General features: G+C 45.7%; 1 long non-coding RNA gene across 6 annotated transcripts in view; it reads left to right on the top strand.

Moving 5' to 3' along the window:
* LOC126638554 (uncharacterized) overlaps window positions 1-19,541 on the top strand; it is a 1,011,613-nt gene that overhangs the window by 612,364 nt on the left and 379,708 nt on the right. The window lies entirely within an intron of this gene.

Raw genomic sequence — 19,541 nt, 5'->3', positions numbered from 1 at the left:
CATGATGTTATCACTGTTCTAGTAATAGCAGTGGTGCAAATCTAGGTGAAAGCTCCAGCTCTCATTGCTGTCACTTTCCCAGGAACTCCCAAACTCCTCAGGGTTGTGCTGTCCTTTCCAAGCCACTGCACTGACTCCAGTCTCTAACCTGTGTACGTGAGATCTGGACCCTTTAATTCCTGAAATATTTCTTCCAAGTCTTATCCTTACCATTCAGAAAAGAAAAATGCATCCATAAAATATGCACTGAAAATAAGGAGCCACTCACCCACACCAAGAACAGCACAGTTTCCTGCTCAACAAAATACTCATCCTATTTGAAAATAAAGAGGAATAGGTTTATAGTGAAAGAGGGGAAATTTAGGTTAGACATACACAAGAAAATCTCCCCTGTGAGGGTGGTGAGGCCCTGGCACATGTTACCTGGAGAAGCTTCATCCCTGGAAGTGTTCAAGGCCGGGTTGGATGGGGCATGGAGCAACCTGGTCCAGTGGAAGGTGTCCCTCCCCATGGTAGGGAGTTGAAACTAAATGATCTTTGAGGTCTTTTCCAACCCAAACTATTCTATGATTCTACAAATAATAGTTGAATAAATGTGATTCTCAAAGTGGATCTCTGCAATGGCCTGTTTTGTCCAGCTAGATCATCAGCCAGCAGGAGCTTTGGGCAGCTGTGCTTCTCAAAATTAGTTCTCCTAAGGCTAGAGGAGTTGGGCATTTTTCCGGGTTTTTTGCATGCAAGTGTAAGGCATGTGATGTCTCATAAGTTTCTCTGAATGGTTATAAATTATTAGCAGCTGTAGCTAATTAATCTCAAGGGTTTAGTGGTAAAATTGTCTAGCACACATAAGAAGAATGAGTACTTTTATTTTACTTGCCATTTTTTAGTTTACTATCTAGATCTGCTAGTTACTTACGATGTGAACTTGGGCAAGCCATGAATCCCTTGTAACTGAATTTCTTCCCTAGAATGCTAATGCTGGTAGCTCTTAAAGGCTCTTGTGCAACACTTTGAAACTGTATGTGATGAAAAACATAAATAAGCTACTAACTAGCCTTGGCATAACTCCCTGAGCAGTATCTATTGATATGAATGTTGGCTACAGATAAAAGTATCATTCTGTCTTGATGGTGATATTACTGGGATGAGGTTTTAATCCAAAACTGTGAGGGCAGATGAGACTTTTTCAAAGGGGAATATTCTCTTGGATCATTCACTAGCCTTGGAGCTCTAGATATTGAGAGTCTATTTGTGACATGGCTTTTATTTATTTCTTTGACTGGTAGTTAAATGTTAGTAGGAACCAGAATACTTCTCTCAGAAGTGTCTTAGGTTTCTAAATCTACCCTGCAAAATATACAGGGTTCAAGTATCTAAATTAAATGGTTTTATTTGGTGTTTTTTTTTTTTTGGGGGGGGAGTTGGTACAATTTGAATTAAGTTGTGTGCTGTGTAGTAGCAGGAGAACATACTGTGATCAGCCTCAGAGTCAACCACACTCCCTGGTCTACCTACATATGCTAAATGTATAGAGATCATGTCTTTACCAGTGGGTGGTTGGCATTCTGGATAAGGAGCTGCCTCTGAGTCAGCTCTAATGGATTTAATTCTCTTGCTCGAGCAATAGTGGTTTACACTTCCAAAGTGCAAAGCCCTTCTGGGTTGTGTTGCTCTAGATAAAGTATTACATGCAATACAAACCCATAGTATGCTTCATAGGCTGATTTAATAACCATGTTATGCTCTCAGCTTTAATTTGCTAAAGAACAGCCAGGGCTATGACAGCTTGCTGAACAAGAGGAGTGATTTGGAACCCTTACTTGCAGAGTGTGTCTGTCTGAACAGCCCAAATTGCAGCCTCTATGAGAGTAGTGGCAATTAATTACATATTGCTGCAAAATTCTGGCCTGGATTCCCGTCTTGGTCCCATGGAGGAAACAAGCACAAAACTGAGAGTGGTACCGAGTGAATCAGAAGATTAAGAGAGGATGAAAAGCCTTGCTGGTTGTTTGTTGGGCAGGAGGGAGGGAGAGGGAAGGAGGAAAGGGGAGATGAGCTTTTCTGAGTGACATGTGGCTTGAGAAAGGATGCTGGTACCTGCTGTGGGGACACAACTCCATGTGGTTGCATCCTGAGAGCCCAGCTCTTGCCTTGGCTGTACAGCTGTGTGAAGTGGTGGGATTAGAGCAGAAATGCACACATATTTCCTTTTTCCCTTACTTTGGTAGACTGGTCACACTTTAGCTGTGCCAGCTCTGTAATTCTTGTTATTGGAATAAGCAATGCAGAACAATGGACAGTGGTCTGTTGCTGGGGTTTGTTCTAGCAGAGGTTTTATGGAGGTGCTGGAGTGCCACGTGCATGCAGAACAGCAGAGCTATTTCACGTTTCTTTCTGTTTGGAGTACTACTCTGAGGAGCAAAAGCTCAGAGATTGCAGCCCAAGCAGTCTAGTTATTAATTATGATGCTCATTTTTTGGGATATGTAGTCTTTTGCCCACTTGGAGCTTAATGGGCCTTCACAGCCTGATTTCTGCAGGATGGTCATTTATCAAAGTGCATGCCTTGACTAGCACACAGTTGCCAATCTCTAGGACTTTCTTCACCTGCTGAAATCAATAGCAATCTCTGAGCAGAGGCTGTAAAGAAGCAGCAGCAGGACCATTGCCCCTAGACTAGGATATGAGAGAGGCACTCTCAATGTTTCTGGAATATTGCAGCTATCTCTGGATAAGGTGTTTTTTTTCCTTTGGGTTTTTTACATCTGCCTTATTCACTATGTGACTGTTGCTTTTCCTTTTCCTTTTTAGTTTCTTTGCATTGCTGCTCTTCTGCCTGATAAGTGTGTCCATGTGAACTAGAGAAAAATGAGTTATGCTTTTAAGTGTCTAAATTAAGATTTTAATTAAACACTTCTCCCTCCTCTACCCCACCCCTCCATTTTCTCAGAGTATTTTTCACTGACATGATGGTAACATCTAAACCAGTTCTTAAAAGATGGTGTCTAAACAATTTTGTGCTTAAAAATGAACAGGTAGATGTCTTTCCAAACACTCATGCCCTCATACAATAAACCTTCACATCACCACTGAGACTTGTCAAGTGTGAGCAGCAGCAAGTGAGGTGAACTGCCTCAGGTCGGGGGAATTGGTGTTGGAGATGGGATTAGGTGTAGTCCTCCTGAGGCAGTATGAAGTCTGGTTCTTAAGGAATGTCTCTAAGTACATCTGAAAAGTTAGTTTGTATTTAAAAAGTAAAAATAAAGTTACTCATAGCACGGTCCTTGCAGAAACAGCATGTATTTGTTTGCTCAGTGTTAAGAATAAGAAGTGTCTTAATGGCCTAATGGCCTGCAGGGAATTTTCCTCAGAGCTGAAATCCTCTAGTGGTTATTGCAAACCTCTCCTCTGTGGTGGATACGTATTTATACCAGGAGATTGAATTAGAGCTTCTTATTTCCAGACAGCTCCAATGAGACTTGGGTAACTCCACTGGGTAACTGCAAGGTTGCCTCTGTGAGATGTCTCTGCTATTCCCTGGTCCCCAAAGCCACCCAAAGCATCTTGCTACCCTCCTGGCCAAAACACTCAACCAAAGGGTGGATGCTGGCAGTATGAAATTCTAGCCTTGTGAGGAAAAACACTCTGATGAGGAACCTTCATTTCCAAGGTTGCTGTGTCACACACTCTTTAACACTGAAAACTACCCAGCACCTCCTGTTCCCTACCAATTCTAAGAGACATTCAACTGACACAGCATGGGGATGAATGCTCTGCTGTGGTGATGATTTAAAGCCGGATCCCTCCAGAACTGCTCCATGGTTCACAACTGGCTTCCCTGCTCCTTCCTTCTGACATGTGCCAAGCCCTTGTCACTCCATGAGCAGAGTGTGGTCACAGAGGCTGATGGGGTTTGCCTTAGATTCTGGCTCTGTGGGTTTTTGTGAATTAGTGGAAGCTGCTTGTAGAAAAAAAGATGCCTCCATTTCCCCACTCATAAAATGGAAGTTCTGCTTCTCTAAATCTCATCGTACTTGCCAAAGGTTTTTAGATAAACAGATGAAAAGGAGCTCAGAGGAGGGATCTCAAGGGATGTGAATTAGCCATCAGCAGACCTTCAACTGGAGTTAATGAGATGGAGAATTAATAACCCCATGGGTGGGTCAAGCTACACTAACTATGTACCTGTGTGCATAATTGATGACCCCCCTGGTGCAGAGATCCGCTTGCCAGTGTCCTGGCTTGGGTTATGCTCACCCAGTCACCTGGCACAGCTGTAAATTAATCCCTCTGTGCACATATGGCAGGCAGGTCCTGTAGCTTTCTGTCAGGAATTCAATCCCATTCTTGCTCCTGGTGTTGAGTTCCCCTGCTTGGAACTGAGACGAGAAGGCAGGAGCGCTGTCTGCTCAGCCCCTGGGAAGGTGCTTCAGTGTCCAAGAGCTGAAACCAGAGCCAGGAACTGCTCCCAGGGTCTGAGCCACTCCTTGGAGAGTGGATGTGAGTGTGCCAGGGGATTTCTTGGCTTCTGTGATGGAAACAGCCCTGTGGTGAGAAGCTGAGGAGAGTATCTGGGCATGTACGGCACAATGTCATTGAGGAACGAAACGCAAAGGGGGAAGTGCAGCAGCTTGCAAGGTAGGGATGCTAAATCTGCCCTAAAATTCCATAATTATCACAGGTGTTTGGCACAGGGGTAATTTGTTGTGTTGGGAATACGTGCAATTCGTGTAAAAGAAAGTCCAGAACACTCAGGTGACAGGCACTTTTCTCAGAGTAGTTCTCAGGCCTTGGTGTTCTGGACAAATTTTAGGGACTTTTTTTGAGTCTCGAGAGAAAACCTGTGCAGTTTCTCCTGCTTTTAGATCTTTCTCCATTACAGTTGGTCTGTGTGCTGCGAAACCAGCTGATGCCTTCTCCTCTGGTAGCTACTGCCTTGTGCTGTGGAGTAAAACAATCCTCCCAGAGTGCTAAAATCTTCTGTGATGGAAGGAGCTAGACAGACTGTACAAGTCACTGTTTACGTTCCAGATAGGACATGCTGCACCCGAAGCTGAGTAATGAGTCTGAATTAAATCCCTCCTGGTAGGCTGATGCACCTCAAGTGACTGCAGCTGAGCTGCCTCGGCTTACACGAACTGGCAACGTGACTGTCGATTTGGGCTGCTTTATTTCTAGACCCTCCTTTGTAAGTACTATCAGTCCTTGGGGCAAAAACTCCACTTTTCCCCACTGGTTGGGCAGGTGAGGTTGGAACTCGTGATTTTTGGCTCCTGCAGAAAGCCTGGGCTGCCTCCCTTGCTCTGCTCCCTGGAGCTGCTCGGGACTCTGACCAAGCTGCAAGTCCTGGAAAGGTCTAGCTCCGAGCAGATGCTTTCTGGTCCAGGGCCAGCTACTTAGCTGAGTCTGCTTCCTAGGAAGTGAGGTGGTATTTTGTCAGACTGTGGTCTCTGGGCCCAGCTACTTGTGCTTCAACTTCTCCAGCATGCTCTGGGCTCTGGCAAGAAAACTGCTGATGTTTAGATCTTGTCTAAGTACACTTTAAAAAAAAAAAACAAGCCCAGCTTGTCTCTGCAATACACCTTATTTCATGCTTTAATAACACCAAAAGCATTTTCCTGTAGTGTGTCCTGGCCAGATGAGATGAACACAGAAGGCCACTTGTGTCTTGCTTCTTTTCTCTGTCATCTCTGGGTCCCCTTTACTCCATTTGTGTTTTTATTGAAGGCTGTTTGGAGACACTGGGGAAAGAGATGATTGTGATTGATCTCAGCAATTCTCATATCTCTCTCTCCCAAGAAGCATCCTGATGCAGCAGAGCTGTATTGTCTTTCAGGTGATGGACGTGGTAAGAACCGGCAGGGCCACGGTTCATTGCTTTAGGGCACTTAATCTTCAGTTTATACTGAGTTTTGTGTTGAGACATAGCGACTGTAAAAGTGACAGACAGTGGTCCAGTGCCTTGTCATGTGATATGAAAAAGGAGATAGATGTGTGGTTTCTGAAATTCTCTGCTTTTCACACCATTAAAATGTGATTTATAAAGAAGTCAAACTATTTTCCCTGACTGTTCGTAGATCAAGAGAAACCATGAGCACCTTCTGCTGAGACGGTCGGTGATTCCTTTCTGGAGCTTTTTTGTAGACTCCTGTCTGCAGAAGAGCATAAAAGAAATCCCTTTCAAAGTTAGGACAGTAAATTCTGTTAAAAATGTTCAAATTCTGAGTAAAAAATGCTGCTTCCCTCAGCTGAAAGCTTCCATTAGCCCCTGAATCACCAGCAAAAGTGTGTCCTTCCGATCGTGAACAAATTCTTGCATCCATCTCCATGTAGGTCTCACTGTAAGTCCCGTAAGGGGCGTTTGAAGGAGCTGGGGGCGCTCAGCCTGGAGAAATGGAGGCTTAGGAGGGACATTCTCACTCTCTTCAACCCTCTGACAGGAGTGTGGAGCCAGGTGGGAGTTGGGCTCTGCTCACAGGGAACAAGTGATAGGACAAGAGGAAATGGTCTCAAGCTGTGTCAGGGCAGGTTCAGGTTGGACATCAGGAAGAATTTCTTCACTGAAAGGGCTGTCAGGGCTGCCCAGGGAGGTGGTGGAGTCCCCATCCCCGGAAGGTGTCCAAGGAATGACTGGATGTGGCGCTCAGTGCTCTGGTCTGGGTGACAAAGTGGGGATGGGTCACAGGTTGGACTCGGTGATCTTGAAGGTCTTTTCCAATCTCAGTGATTCTGTGAGCCTGTGATTTGTATGGTTCTATGATTCTATATGCATAACTCTAATGTGTGGGAATTTCCTTCTGACTGCAAGATGGGTGACCTCCTCCTAAAATTGTCTTCACCTTGGTTGCTTCCTGGTGTAGCCGAGATACATCCAACCTCTTGGAAAGTCCTTGTTTTAGGGGCACCTGCCCGAGGAGACATTTTTCAGACCTAATTCTTGACACTTTCCTGTAGCCAGCAGTGTTTTCCACTGTAATGGCAGGAGGGAGAGGGCGCAGAGCCCGCAGAGAAGTTGGGCATCATGTGCCAAAGGGCAGGCTGAGGGCACAGCTCCTTCCACACCGAGGGTTCTGTGTGCACGGACAGAACCGGTGCCTGCAGAAGTGGCTCCTCTGAGGATGCAGTGATACACTTGGAGCCGGGCCAGCTGTCTGCATTTCAGAGAGAGGTTCAAGGCACTCTCCTCCTGTGTACCTCCCACAGCACGCCCGAAGCCTGCAGGCACCTGCTCCAACCATACGCCTCGTTGTTGTGGGTCTGGGCTTAGGTAACAGCACAGCTTCTGTTCCTTTCAGGAAGAAAGAGGGAGATGAATACAGGAGGCCACGTGTGCCTAATTTATTCATTCTGTCATCTCCCTGGCTCCTCTTTATTCCCTTCTTGTTTTGTCGAAGGCTGTTTGGAGGCACTTGGGAACGAATCAGTAACAGCACAGTACACGCTGTGCACTCGGTGATTAGCTTGGATGCAGGATAAACATAATATCTCCAACTAAATTTATTTCTTTTTGCTGAATTCGTTATCTGGTCGCAGACAGCAGGGACTGAGACCAGTGAAATGCAACATGCAATGATAGGGGCTAGGCTGTGAATTTAAAACCTTTGCTTGCCCACCCAGGCACCACATTTTTTATTTTGTTTCCTCCTTTTTTTTTTTTTTTTTTTTTGTTCTTTTCAGTCCCCAGAATAGTAATCAGCTGGAGATCAGGGTTTTCTACCCACTCCTTTTCTCAGAGGAGTTGTGCTGGTATAGTGGATGCTGCCTGTGATAACCCCTCCTTCAAACTATGGAGTTTTTAAAATAGTAATTTTTGGAGTTTTTCATTCCTTTCATTTCCCTTCCCAGTCTTTATTCAGGAAAAAAGTGAAATGTGGGTGAGTCTTAAAGGGCACTGTCTGGGAACTTCTGCCCCGAGTTGAAGTGAACTGGAGGAAAAGAGGCAGGAGTTGTGCAGAGCATTGGCTGTTTGGGTTTCAAATCACAGATTTTCCTCCACTGTTTCTTATTTCAGGAGCTTGAACTTTTCACAGCAGAGATGCTCACAGTGTCTGTGCTTGTCACAGGCACACGATGTGCTCTGCTCCTCCTGCACAGCACAGACCTGCTGCTGGTACACACGACATGCCTCAGCCAGACAGACTGCTCAGCCAGCCACGTGCACTTCCTGAAATCCAGGGGATTTTACTCAGTGATGCATGTGGGAATTCCCTCCCTGCCTTGAAGGTTTCTAGTTTGTTGTTGTTGCTGTTTTGTTTCCCCCTTTATTGATAATTTCTGACATTTTTCAGAGAAGGCAGTGTTAACATCAAGAAAAGAATTAAAGCACCAAACAAAAAAGCATGAGAAAAATCTCCAAGAATCAGAGACTTGTTTTCATTTAAGTCCACAAATTCTATAAAGAATAAGCAGGAAAACATGATCTTCCCTGTTGTAATTTCTTTATAAGAAACAGCCTGGGCCCTGTGAGTGGGGCCATAACACGGGGTGTGTGGGGGATGTGTGTTTTCGGGAATGGAGGGGGGCTGAGCACCAAGCAGCTGAATTCCTTGTATTCCAGGTGGATGGGACGTGGGAGCAGGCTGGGCTCTCATGGAATGCCAGTTCATCCCCTGCCACAGCAGCCAACACAGTCTCCTGCAGTCCAAGAATCCTCTTCTTTTCCAGAAATCAGGATGGATCGCTTGGTTTTAGGTGTTTTCCCCCTAATTTAGTTTCAGAAAGAGTGAAATCTCTATTAAACTGCCAAACACAACAAACAGTGGAGTATCCTGTCGCCTGCAAGTCTACCCCTGTGAGCCTTTCTCTGGTCAGGGCTTATCTCTGAGGTTGGAGCCCAGCCTGAGGTTTGGATAACTTTGCATTTACAATTTAGAATACGACAATAAACAAGCAAACAACAGCCCCTTTCCCAGACTCACACACACGCATGTACACATATACACACAGAGCAATGCTTAATTCTTGCCATCCATGGGCCTGAGGGCTGTTTATATACAGCATTGCATGTTTATATATGGAGTTCATCAAGTGAAGACAGATTAAGCAGTGGGGTGAATAGACCAGTTATGTGAACTATGGGATTTCCAGCCTAGAAATACTGCCAAGACCAAGCCAGACAAATTGGTAGCACAGCAGTGTTTCTCATTAATGTACATGGAAAGTTGTGCCTTGCTGATAATGCACAACAGCATCCTGTTGGGAGGTTTGGGAACCCATCTGGGAGCAGCTATCAGAGCTGTATTCCAGGCTGGATTGAATCGTCTTGCTTTCCCCTGTGTTTTCTCCTCTGACAATCTTGCAGGGGAAAAAAAAAAGTGCAACTCCCCTGCATTGACATCCTAAAGTATGTGGGAATATCAGTATGTGAGTGGTATGGTTTGCTGAGTAGAAATAAGATTATTATATCCTCCCTTCCCTCCCTGCAGCCATTCATTGCTGTGTGGTTTACTGGGTAAGTGGTTGTGGTGCCCAGCTTCCATCCCAGGACAAATTATTTTCAAACTCGAAAATAAGATTACCTGCCATAATTGCATAGGGTGGTTTTCTTCGCTGCTGCCAAGTGTTGATGCTGATGCACAGATTTGTGGGTTGGCTGCTTTTGTATCCTGTATGGAGTGCTCTCCTTCTCTCCCCAGCCTCTGCACTTTTAACACTTCACCTTCCCCCAGAGACAGCAGAAAAGAGCTACAGGCTTGTGTCCTGGCCTGGGAATCAGTTGAATAAACTGCTGGGAACTTCTGGGGAAACACAGAACAAAAGAAAAGAACCATGTCTCTGTGTTCCCATTCCCAGCCATTTTTTTGCCCTATTCTTTTTTCCCCCCCTCCTTGTTTTGGAAAATGCATTCTTGATTCAAATACTTTTTTATGGCAGACTCTGGAGCAGAGGGTGTGTCTCCAGTGTCTGGCACAAAAGGTTACACTCACCATCATCCAAATAACAAGAGGCCACTTGGCCTACTTCTTCAGGGACCAAAACCCCAGCAATCCCTGGTGGACTGGACTGGGAAGTGCCCTTCTGTTTTCCCTTGGAAAGCCCTTTGCGTCGTCAGGTTGGCTCTTGGCCCCCAGACTTGCTCTCCCTCGCTGCTCATGATGTTCACCTCCAGGATGTCGTGGGCTTTGCCCTTATTTAAAACACAGCTGCTATTTCTGGCAAGTGCGCACACGGCGCCTCCGTGTATTGGATTTGTGGGGAAAGCCCCTGATAAGACTCACAATTGCACCGTGGCAGGCTCGGCTGAGGGGTTTGTGTGCCAGGGCTGGCTGGTTCCAGCAGCGTTTGCTTTGGGACATTCTTGCCTTCCTTTGTGTTGGAGGAGGAAGCTGGCAAAGGCCTCGCATTGTTCGGAGCCGGACAACAACAACTCCTGGCTTGGGTGGGACTGGGCTGGGGCTTTTAACCTGCTCTATCATGATGGATTGATGGCAATAGTGCGTTAGACTGTCTTGGAGGATGACTAGAAACCAGCAACCCTCTCCTTCCCTGTCTTGGTGCTATGGGTCAGGCATCTTGGCATTAGATGAGCAGCCTCTTTCTCTTACCTGGCTGAAAGCACCTTTCCACTTCCTGCAGAAGCATCACATATCTTATGAAGTGACAACACCAAAAGTTTCCACATATTTTGGGCCATTTGTCATCCCATTAACATCTCTCTCACTGCCCATCAGTGAGTGATCTAGTCACAGACTGTCATTAGGATCTATGTGGGAAAGCTCCTTGAAGAGCTAAAAAGCTCTAGCTGGCATTATTTTCTCCTTCCCTGACAGCATTTCTTGAGAGAGATTATGTTGCTTCAGGAGATGAATGGTATGGGTCAGCCTGTCCCAAAATCAGTCTGAATTCCTTCGAGTTACTGTCACGTCTGCAGCTGCCGTGTTGTGCCTGACTGCCGAAATGACAGAAGAGATAGCTCTGATTCATGGAAGGGAGGAAGAAAAGTGATTAAAGTTATGAGCTTGAACTTGGTATAGAGATACCACAGAAGTGCCCAGGAATGAGTAAATATAGTTTTGACCCTGAAATGACAGTAATCTGCATGGAAAGACCTTGCCCTACAGGGCAGCTTGAATTCAGAACAGTATCTGGAGATGGATGGGGAGCCAAATTGCTGCAGGGTTTCACTGGTCCTGTTGCCACAGCTCAGCAATGACTGTCCAATGTCTGTCCATCATTGCTTGTGCAGAATGGCCCAGGATGAGTGCAGGAGTGTAGTCCATCTAGCTGGAGCAAACCTGGGGGAATATTTATATGGCAGTGAGTGATTCTCAGCCATTTGGGGAGCTGCCTCTCATCTCACTCTGCTTTTATTTTATTTTATTTATTTTATTTCATTTAATTTGACTTTTTTTCTTTAAACACACATATTCCTCTTATCTCTCCTAAATTCTATTGAGTTACCTCTGATTCTCAGCAGCAGCTGCCTGTGAGTCTCTGCCAGTCTTTAAGGGTTCCCCAAGGGTTTGTCAGGGGAAGGTATGATGTAACCTTGCCTGAAAACTCTGCAAAGGGGAGTCACCTGAAGCAGGGAAGCTACAGGAAGGCTTGGGGAGCACAACCTTCCTAAAAAGGGTAAGGCAGGACTTATATTGTATGTAAAAACTTCATAGTACTTTATGCAGGCAGCTTGGAGTGAGATTGTAAAGTTTTCCAACTTGGCAAGAAAGCCCTCTTGGCTATTTAGTATTTTTTCCTTTAGAAAAGCACAGTTCTTATCTTGTGAAAATATACATATTTTCTGCATAAAGACAGAATTTTCCTAGTTAAACATCCTGGCTCATCTGCTCCAAGAAACATCATCCTTTCGTTATTTGGCTTTATTTGCCAGATTTTTATAATTATTAAATAGAACATGAAACAGTGAAAATAGTTTATGAGATTGGCTCGACTTTATAAACACCTTAATTCTGTGAAAGTACCTTTCTGACTTGCTATCCTCTGTCAGGAGTTGCATAGCAACCACCTGCCCTCTTAGGTCCTGTCTTGAACTGAGTATTTTTTGTGGAGAAGATGAACTTGACTTAAAAATAGATATTTTGCCCCGATGAGTCATTTTTCCGTGGAAAAATATGTAGTTGCAGTACGACTAACCTCTTCATAAGTTCGATCTGTAATGGACATTTCTTGACGTTTCTCAGACGTTTTGGGCAGGGACAGCTGAATTGAAACTAAGGGCTGGACTAAGTGATATTCACTTCCCATCCAGAGGTGTGCCTGATGTACCCACAGCATGGAAGGCAATGGATCTTTTGCAATTTACTCTTTTACCTAAAGGCTGTTCCCCATCCCACACAATAAAAGCAGCTTTGTCAGGGATCCCATGGAAGGGGATCCTATGGAGGATTCCACCTGACGTGGAGCTCGTGTGTGTTTGTACACAACCACCTCTCAGGTGAGCTCTTTGACTCCTGGGTTGGGAGGTAAAAGAGAAACTTCTCCAGCTGTTTTGGAGGAGTCTGATCCTTTGGAATCTAATCCTTAGCTTGCCTTTGCCAAAGTTTCCCAAATGTTTTGCTCAGGGACAAACAAAACATTGTATCTGAGCCATATTAATTGTTCAAACTGACAGATCGGGTTTAGATTAGCTATCAGGAAAAAATTCTCCCCTGTGAGGGTGGGGAGGCCCTGGCACAGGTTGCCTCAGAGAAGCTGTGGCTGTCCCATCCCTGGAAGTGTCCAAGGCCTGGTTGGACAGGGCTTGGAGCAAGCTGGTCTAGTGGAAGGTGTCCCTGCCCATGGCAGGGAGTTGGAATGGGGTCATCTTTACTGTCCCTTCCAACCCAAACCGTTCTGTGATTCACAAGTTTTTCAGTCCAATTAAAAGGAGAAAATAAAATACTTTGGGGGCATTCTGAAATCACACCACTCAAAAATTGGTTCTCCCGCTGTCCCTGTTTGCAGAAGGCAGAGCAAAGCACTACTGATTTGCAAAGCTCTGTTTTAAAATACAGGGACAGAGTAGGTCTTCCAGTGGTCTTGTAACCCAAGGATACTTCCCCCAATTATATCTCCCTTTGGAAAGTTGTTGTTTTTTCCACTTGGTGTAGGAGAGGTGGGGAGTGGAGGTTATCTTCTGAATATTGAGGGACACCAGTGGAAGAAAGCAGCAGGGATGGAAGAATCAAGAGGAGGCTGATGATAATCCTTTGGCTAAATGACAGCTAATGTGGGGGAGATGAAAACTTCTCACAGATGCTGATGCCAAAGGCTAACACCTGATGGGAGTTAAACCAGAGCAGCTTTTCTCAACTTTTTTCAAAAGTTTGGCTCCTCTGCCTTTGTGTGACCTCCTGAGTCAGCACCTCAGGTCCCTTCAGGGTGGGACAGAAATAGCTGCAGTGATGGGCTGTGGGTGTAGAAGTCTCCTGCTCTGAAGGAGCTGAGTTGTGGCTGACAGCACAGGCACTTTGCACAGCCCTAATTGGTGTGATCACTTATAGCTTCCAAGCACAGCTGCTTCTCCTCCCAATCCCAAAGGAGCCACAGTGCTTCCAGCAGCATGGTCCTACAGGGCTCCCACAGAATCATTGTGGTTGGAAAAGACCTTGAAGATCATCGAGTCCAAACTGTGACCGATCCCCACCTTGTCAAAACAGCCCAGAGCACTGAGTGCCATGTCCAATTGTTCCTTGGACACTTCCAGGTCTGGGGGCTCCACCACCTCCCTGGGCAGCCTCTTCCAATGCCTGACAACCCTTTCATGAGGAAATTCTTCCTGATGTCCAAATTGAATCTCCCCTAGCGCAGCTTGAGGCCACTTCCTCTTGTCCTGTCCCTCCTGCTGCCCCAGGGGGGCACAGTGCAAGTGTGCTTCCATCCTTGTTCTTCTGTACTCAGGAAGAGAATGGGTGTTGAGAACTGCAGTGGAGTAAAATGGGATGAAGTTTTCTTGCCACAGGAGGCTTACAATGCTGAAGGAAGGTGTTGGGTGTCCCAATGCTTTACACACTGATGAGACCAGGCAAAGTCCCTAGAGAACAGCCCACTCTTGGCAGAGAAGATTCCTGTGTTCAGGTTGTGTGAGAGGTGAAAAACATACTGGGTTATATGTGCAAGACACAGAGTTGTTCATCCCATGGTGGCTCCTCTGTACTGCCTGTGGATGAGGCAGAGGGGTGAAGCCCCTCCTGAGCTCCTCTCAGGATGGTAAAGTTTTTACTCTCTCAAGCCAGCTAGCTGTGGGTTTTATTTTTGCCCTTAAGCCTCTCTCTATCTCACTTTCAGCAAACTATAGATATCCATTCATAATAGACCCTTCACATTGTTTGTGCAAATATGTTTATATCTAGTTATGTCTGTTTTCTCTCATGGGATTTCTCTGTGAAATCTATTTGGTAAATGAGACTTTCATCCCCTAAGGCCCTGCAAATTTCTTGTGCAACCTCTGTCTTTGTGTTTTGTGTTATGCCTGCATTTTTTTTAGGCTAAACAGATAACCTTGAGGCCCAGTGTGATTTTCTTTCGCTCTTAGTCCTTTTATAAGATCATGGGACTCTGTGAAATATGTATTCTTCAGTGGTTATGAAGAAAAATAAAAATTCCAAGTATCCCTGAGGAGGGGAAATAAAGGCAGCAGCAGGGTTTTGTTAACATTTAGGCAGAATAAGCCAAGAGACTGACACTGTCCAGATGGAAAGACCCACTTCCTGGCTGTAAAGATAATTCACTAAAGGAAACATTAGCTGTGGCTGCACTGGCGATGAGAAACACAACCACTGCCAAGAATTCACCCCAAGCCCAGTGGGAGCTGCCTCTTTTTCTTTCCCCTGTGCTAAGGGTTCAAGTTTACTTAGTTGGGAAATATGCCTAGCATTTCCTGAGGAGATGTGGTGGCCCTCTAGGTACAGCACTCATGTGGCCTCTCAAGAACTGGGCTAGTTTCTTGCTGTGCAAGAATCATAGAAGATCCTGAACTGGAAGGGACCCATGAGAATCATCAAAGTCCAGCTCCTGAGCCTGCACAGGACACCCCAACAATCTTACCCTGTCCCTGAAAGTGTTGTCCAAACACTCCTTGAGCTCTGTCAGCCTTGGGGCCGTGACCACTGCCCTGGGGAGCCTGTTCAGTGCCCAACCACCCTCTGGGGGAAGAACCTTTTTCCTCATATCCAACCTAAGCCTCCTCTGATGCAGCTTCATACCATTCCCTCGTGTATGAGACTGTCGTTGACCACAAGGAAGTGTAGCAGGTCTGGGTTTGCCCATGTGTAAGTGCCCAGCTCCCTGCTGGGATTGCTGGTACTGGTCACTGAAGTCCTGTATTGTTCCCTGGCTGGGAGCTGCTGGTGGTGCCCAGGATGCTGGAGACAGGAAAAGCATGTCATGGAAACCTCTGTGCCACATGTCCACATGGGGTGCTGGAGCAGAGTTTTGGTACCTCAGCTTTGTGATGCCCAAAACTGCAGGTGTCAGGGTTTGGAATCGTGTCTCTGCAGCAGGTATTTCAGAACTCCTTTAGGAGGAGCCTGTTTAGAAAAAGGGTGAGATAGGTGTGAGAAAAAAGCAAACGTTTTTGGGTTTGGTTGGAGGAGTTATACACAACAGAGTGTTTTCCTGGTTAACCCACTCTGAGCTCTCTTCCCAGTGGGATCAGCTGAACTGGCTGTGCTAACGTTTCAGCTGCAGTCAGCGGGAAGAGGATCTGATGAGATCACATTTGTCTGTGTGTAGTTTTCTTTCTCCAAGGTATTCAATAGCCTTTTAAGTTACAAAATTAACTGAGCAAATTGAATACCAGGCCATAGATCAAGAATTATTGGCTTCTAATTTAATGTGGAGGTGAACACAAGATGAATCGCAGTGTGTATTTAACTCTCCAAATTTAGAGCACCTCACTGTGACATCCACGGCACATTAATTCGCTTACTCAAAATGACTGAATTCATCACAGGCCTGATGGTTCCATCCAGTGGGTGTGCCTCAGACTGGAGGTGTTTCACAGCTTTTTCTCTGTTGCCATGGAAGGGATAAATACTTCAATGCACTTGGTTTTAGATGTTGGAGATTTTCCTGGATGTCAAATTGAACCTAATGCGTAGGACAAATTGAACCCAATGTGTAGGATAAATTTAAGACCTGTTAGTTTTGCGGTTTTTTTGGTGATGTTGGGTGCTCTGTTCCACCTGGGAACATCCCTTTGTTAACTAGGCATGGCTGTTATCTCTGACTGAATTTTGGAAATTAAATCTTAAAAATATCCTCTATGTGGGATCTATTTTGGTTTGGATTTTTACAGAAGTTTATGAATTTTATTTTTTCTCTCTAAAAGAGATCTGGATTCAAATACTTCTTGATCATCCTGGCTTTACAGGCAAAGTGGTGTAAAAAGTGACACTAAGCATGTAGCTTCTCTGGGAAAACTAAGAGCCTCTTTGCAGGGGAATGAGGATGGATATATTCTATTCTTTAGGATGAGCTTTTGAAGTGGTTTGCCTGTTTCTGTATTTACAAAAGCAGTACAGAGAAACAAGCTTCTGATACCACCATGCACCTGAAATGGGATTCCCAACCATCCTTCCTACCAAAGTGGTGACAGCTCACCATGAAATGCTTCAAGCAGGTGCTCCATACAAGCTTTGGCTTTTCAGCCTTGGATCTGTGTCAGAAGACCAGGGTATCTTCTATCAAAGTTTTTCATTGATCTAGACTTCCTCCCTCTCTTGGCTCGGGTCACCCAAAATCTTCTGTCCCTTTCTCACACACTGAAAGCAGTCCAGAAATGTTGCTTTTCTATTTATGAATTTTTCTATTGTCCTGTCAGAGCTGGTTAGGATCTGGCGTGTCACAAGTTCACTATTGTCTTCTGGTCCCCTTGTAAAGGGCATAATTTGTCATGTTGAGCTCTGGAACAGGTCCATGATGCACTTGCTGGTGCTTGGACACCCTCTGCATCACACTGGCCAGAGCCAGTACAGCCCCACAGCAGGAAGAGCTGCTGTTCTGTGGGCTGGGATTTTTTTTGTGACTTACATATTAGGTTTTCTCCCTTCTGTTTTGGTTTGGTTTTGTTTTTTTTTTTTTTCATCTGACATGCCAAAGAGGTTGTGTAAGTAACTCATAAAGTTGACATCACCCAGGAAGAACCTGGGCTCCCATCAATTTTGAGATCACAGGGGAAAATAGCATTTGTTTCTTGAAAAGGATGTTTCTGCCTGACAGAAATAACTGTGCAATGTGGGTCAGTGTGACATGACTGGCAGTTCTCCTAGGAAGGAATAAACCAAAAAATGTTACAAGTCAACACTGAGGTGTTTTGTCCAAGTGCCAGGAAAAAGGAACCGGGGAAAAAGCGATGGCAGGGAATATTGCAGATCAGAACTGAGAGAGATGAGAGCTGCTACTGGGACACGAGTGAGAGGATGGATAGCTGATGTTTCCTGTCAGAGGCAATGTAGTTGGGAGATGGAAGGAGAGGAATGACTGATCAAAATGACAGTGAGGACAACACTGTGGAGGTGTTGTGGTTGCACATCAACAGGACCAGGGTGGGGTTTGCTCAAGGTGAGAAGAGGGGGCACTTGGGGATGGATTGGTCCCTGGATGAAAGAACTGCTCTACTGGCCTTTACTGCAAGGCCTTACACTCTAGTTTTTTTATAGCCAGATTCCCAGTGGTGCCAGTCCTCGTTTGTCTGCATCAGGCTGAGATGCAAAGGTCCCTTTCCTTCCCAGGGCAGAGGCTTCTAGGGCCATGGTTGTTGGGGTATCTGGGAATCATCTCTGAGGCTGAGTAGGAGTGCAGAGGGGCACACACATCTGTTTGTCAGTGCTTTAGATCTGTAACTCACAGGTTGGCCCATAACCTGTTTGTTTGCAATGGGCTTCCTGAGGTTGTGCTGCGTTTGGAGAGCTGGAGAGGAAAGGAGAGGTGGGAGCTGGTCTGTGTGTGGGGTCAGTGTATTTTGCTGTGCCTGTGGGGCATGTGAGGGATGTGAGAGCACTGGACACACACTGCAAGAGGAAGGGCAGTGGTCTGAAAATCGGGAAGAAAACTGGGGGCTGGGGTGGGGGAGAGAGCAGAGGAAGCTGAGGAGGAGGTTCTGGTTGTGGTCCAGAGCCAGGGCTGCCTACAGCCTGGCCAGCAAGCTCAGCCTCTGAGTTTCTGGTGCATATGCCCCTATGGCATCAAGCCAAGCTTCTGTGAGACAACCTGGAAACCTGTCAGCCACCACTTAAGCATCGGACCCTTGGCACTTCACGTTTGCTTTCAAACATCCCTTCAGCAAAAGATGGGAGGTGGTTCCTTGACAAGAGGTGAAATGGCAGAGTTTGCTGGAACCTCTGAGCTGAGTAACCTTTGCTGGGGTTTGGAATGGAGCACATGGACAGCCCCTCTGGTGCTCTGTTGCAGCAGATCCATTTTCCAAGAGTATCCAGCTCAAGCCAAGGGAGCTCCCCTGACTGCCTGGTCTTCGCTGACAGAGCTGCTCTCGTGGCTTTTGGGGCTGGGTCTGAGCTTATGCCAGTTGGCACTTTTCAGCTCCAAACTGTTATGATTTGCTCCAGATGGTGTGTGTGAGCTGCCATGCCCTGAGTTAGCCAGTTGCTCAGCTCAAGCTCTTGCTCCTGGCGTTTCATGTGCAACCATTCAGTCGCCTATGGAATATGAGAGAAGGAGATTCCGGGCTTTTGTAAACTCCAAAAAGTCTGTGTTTCTGCCCACTTCAGACTTTTAATCATTCCCTGAAGAATGTGTTAAGGCCAGAATAAAAAAGACATTGTTGCCCCAAAGAGATTGCAGCTGAAATGTAAGCGTTCAGCTGAAGGGTGGAGGCTAGAAAGACTAATGGCAAAGTATCAGTGATCTCAAGTTCATATTGAAGTGCCCTGGATTTGTTTAGACTTGGTTTCTCTGCTTTCCCTCATGTGTTTTCTTAATGCCTTCTGAAGGGGAAAAAAATATTTGTGAGGAATGTTTGGAGTAAATCACTGGGAGAAGTTGGAAGAGCAACATGCAGTGCCAGAGAAGGGACTGAGAACCATGGCTTGGGATGCAAGGAGCTGGTGGGTGAGACCAGGGAAAGAAACAGAAAGGTGAAAAGCACTTTGAGGAAAGGCATTTGCTGCCTCTGGTGACTCCCTGTCCTGAGTCTCCTCAAGCATCCAACCTCTGTGAGCCTCTATGTGCTCTCTGTAATCTCTTCTGTTTACCAGCCACCTCCTCCTTGGGGAAATCACTGGGTCCCTCTCAATATGAACTGTAGGACCCCATTGGGCCTGAAAAGAGGACAAGGGAGACATAACATGTAACATGGATGCAGAAAGTCAGAATGAGCTGTCAACATGGGTAATCATTTGTTACTCAAGGGGTCAGAAATAGCCTTGCCTTCATGCCTGGATCTGAGGAGAAACACTGCATATGCAGGAGTGCTCTTAGATATTTAGGCTCTTCAGACTTCTCATGCTGACAAGGAAAATCGATGCATCAAGTACCTAAAATTTCTCAGTAAGTAAAGTCACCATATTGTGTCTTACCAGCATGGTCCTTTGCACAGCTGATCACATACTAGTGGATATATTAGTGCCTTTCTCGGGCTTGGAGATA

The sequence above is a fragment of the Myiozetetes cayanensis genome, unplaced genomic scaffold (genome assembly GCF_022539395.1).
Source record: "Myiozetetes cayanensis isolate MyiCay16 unplaced genomic scaffold, myiCay2020 scf17, whole genome shotgun sequence".
Lineage (NCBI taxonomy): Eukaryota > Metazoa > Chordata > Aves > Passeriformes > Tyrannidae > Myiozetetes > Myiozetetes cayanensis.
This window is presented reverse-complemented; position numbering and strand designations above follow the sequence as displayed.